Genomic DNA, 3,316 nt, shown 5'->3' with positions numbered 1-3,316 from the left:
CTTATCAGCCGCTGGAGCTGAGCACAGCGCGCCGCTGGAGCGCCTGCCGAAGGAGCCGTAGGCCGCCCGCCGCGCACGCGTGCGCTCGCCCGCGGACCGGAGGCCTACCCCGGCCGCGTCGGGCGCTCGGCACCGCTCGGGCCCCGCCTCGGGACTCGCGCCTGTGCTTCACTGCCGCTGCTACTGCTGCTTATGCTGCTGGCTGCTGCTGCTTCTGATGCTGCTGCGGCGGCGGCTGCTGGCTGCTGGCTGCTGATTCCCACTTTCCAGAACTTGGCAGCGGGTCTGCGACGACGACGCTCGCGTCGCTCCCTGGACACGCGCCAAAGCCCCGCGCCCCGCGCCCCGCACTCCGAGGCCCGCAGCCCGCACCCCGCGCCCTGTGTCCCGCCCCGCTCGAACGCTAGCAGCTGGTCATCGGGTAAACAAGGGGCCCGGGCGGACCGGACTGTGTCATCAAAGACAGTGGAAACGTTTTCGGGATTCGCGGCATCGGTAAGCAAAGCAACCTCTCTCTCTATGGCCCGAGACGGGACGGGCGAGCCGCGCCGATACGCAGAGATTTGCACTCCCGCTTTGGCGGAGAGGCAGATAGAGTGAGCGAGGGAGAGAGACATAGAGTGAGGGAGGGAGCGATAGAGCGAGAGAGGTACCTGGCCGCTCTCCTGCGTCGACACCACACGACGGCGCTCGGCGCTCTCATCCAATCCTACTCTTCGGCGTGCCGTCGGTGTCACCTTTGTGTCGTGCTCAAAGCTGCAGGCTGACAAGGTACACACTCCGGAGAAGTACATCTCAGCCAAGTACACCCCAGTGAAGTACACCCCGACGAAGCGGCGAAGCACACCCCGTCCAGCACACTCCGGCGAAGTCCACCCCACCCCCACCCGCAGCACACATCGGCGCTGCTGCCAGGTCTCTCTTCTCCCCGTCCCGTCCTCTCTCATCTTGTTTGATTCCGCCCCCCCCCCCTTCACTTCTTTTTGCTTGCGACAGCCCCCTCCCCCCTTCCCTTCCCCCTCACGCACGCCCTCGGAGCAGCAAGCGCACCGCACCTGCCACACATGCGGCCCGCAGGCCGGCGGCGCGGCGGCGGCGGCGTGGAGTGCCTGCCGGCCAATATAAAGCACGAGTGGCGACTGGCCAGGCTCGGCGCGTGTGTGTGTGTGTGCGTACATGTGTGTTGTGTCTGAGTGTGGTCGGCCTTGGAGACCATTCGCTTCCTCTTCCAGGACAGGCCCGGCGGCGGCGGGCAAGCCTGCCGACCGGCCGCAGCATCGGCCAGGTCCGGCCGGAGGACCACTCCCCACCCCACCCTCGCCTCACCTCTCAGGCTCCGAGCGCGCAGCAGCGCCCCGGCTACGGACCGAACCGAGCGAGGATATCGAATGAGACAGAGGAATAAAACAGGGAGACAGCGAGGCACGACAACAAGAACCTCTGATTCAACACACAATACAGATAGAGGCGCGCGGGCGACGAAACTCCGGGGAACTCCGCGGCGCGCATGTCGGGCGCGGGCGCGACCAGGAGGCGGGGGGAGCCCTGCTCAACACCACGAAGCGCGGCTCGGAGCAGTCCCTCGACGACGCCCGCCCCGCCCTCCGCTCCGCCCGGTCAGCTCAGCTCGCCAGTATTTAATTGGCACTGCAGTAGAGCCGCGTGGCAACTACCCGCACGCTCACCCCCCCCCCTCCCCTACATACACGTGGACACGCACACACACATGCGCGCGTCACGCGTTCGAAACACCTGAGCAGGCCGGCCGGCCCCGAGCGTGAAAGCGAAAGTGAAGTCTATGCGGCGGGGTGGGGCAGTGCTGCGGCAGCCACATGCACGCATACGCGCGCCTGGCTGTTATGCGCTGTGCGTTTTATAATTGTGCTCACGAGTAAAATGATAAAAACGCCCGATGAGGTGTGTGTGCCGAATTGGAAGACGGGAAGTGGAAGACGCAGACTGTGGCGGAGGCGCAGGGGAACCCCGCCAGCTCGCCGGCCCAGGCTGCACAGACACGCCTCACAACGGCGACGACAGAAAAAAACAAAATTTAAAAAAAACGCATGCGAGAAGGAATAACCGGCAACCGTCAGGAACCGAAACCAAAGGGTGTTGCATCATTCGTCAGCAGGGTCCACCTCGGCCGGCTCGGGAGCCGCGGGCAACGGCAACGACGTCGATCCGATACGACCCCTTAGAGTACAGAGTCGTACAAACGGAACGACCCGCGCCCCGCCGGTCGGGTCAGGCGGCAGACACAGGTACAGTCAGGCTCAAGGCGAGACACCAATAACCTTGAGCATTTCAGAGGACCGTGGGGCGCAAAGGAACCCTTACGTCGCAACGCCGTGCACCACGTACTCGCGCCCGGCGCGGCAGCGGTCACGGCCTCCAACTCCCATAGCTCTGACGGCGACCTCCGCCCCGACGACACCTGTACGACGACATAGCATGGCGAAAAGGACGACACCCCAAACACGTCCGCGCCTCGAAGCAGCACCTCTTCCTGATCCCCGAGCTCGACGCCGGCCGCCCCCAGCCACACAAATAAACACCGTGTCGTCACGACCCTGGCGCTGGCAATGTTCCTGTCGTATTGCCTCGCCTCGTCGCCTGTTCTGCTGCCCGCACCGAATTCCTTTCCGTGATCATCACGCCACGGCCAGATCCCCCGGGCGAAAGAACATAAGGTCCAATAAAACCAGAGAGTATACACGAAAACACATCTCATATTCAAGAAAAAACACAAAAACAATGGGCCATACACGAGATGTGTCGTATATGTACATTGTACTGTACAATCTCCCACCAAGTTCCCACTCTCGCTCCTCATTCGATTTCGAGTCGATACGAAGTGCTTGTACATTTACAATATTGAATTGTAACTGTACGACTTTTTTTGAATGAAAAATTTTCCTGTACACTGTACGACAAATTTTGGCAGTGAATGTGTGTCACCTAACAACGCCATTAAATGCAAATCTGACCGTCGGAAATTAGAACGTTCCTCACTAGATATAAGTGGCAGTGAGTGTCAAATCTTCGCGCTCGCCAAAACTATTCACGCGGCGCTGCTGCTCCGCCGCGGGCGCGTGCAGCAAAAAAGCGGAAATCCACACACCAAATCGTCCTGGAAATACGGCGGCTGCCGCTATGATGCTGCACGCCGGCGAGGCCTCCTCAAACGAAAAGTGCCGTCAGAGACGTCGTCGCGGGGCGGCAGTTAGAAAGAGAGGCGACCAGGAGGCCCGTCATTACTATCAGCTGGCTCCCGCACGGCTCAAGGTCTGGAGCGGGCGGGGCGGGGCGGGGCGGG

Source organism: Frankliniella occidentalis, unplaced genomic scaffold, assembly GCF_000697945.3.
Source record: "Frankliniella occidentalis isolate FOCC.00 unplaced genomic scaffold, Focc_3.1 Scaffold22, whole genome shotgun sequence".
Lineage (NCBI taxonomy): Eukaryota > Metazoa > Arthropoda > Insecta > Thysanoptera > Thripidae > Frankliniella > Frankliniella occidentalis.
The sequence above is the reverse complement of the archived record's forward strand: the minus strand, read 5'-3'. Positions refer to the sequence as shown.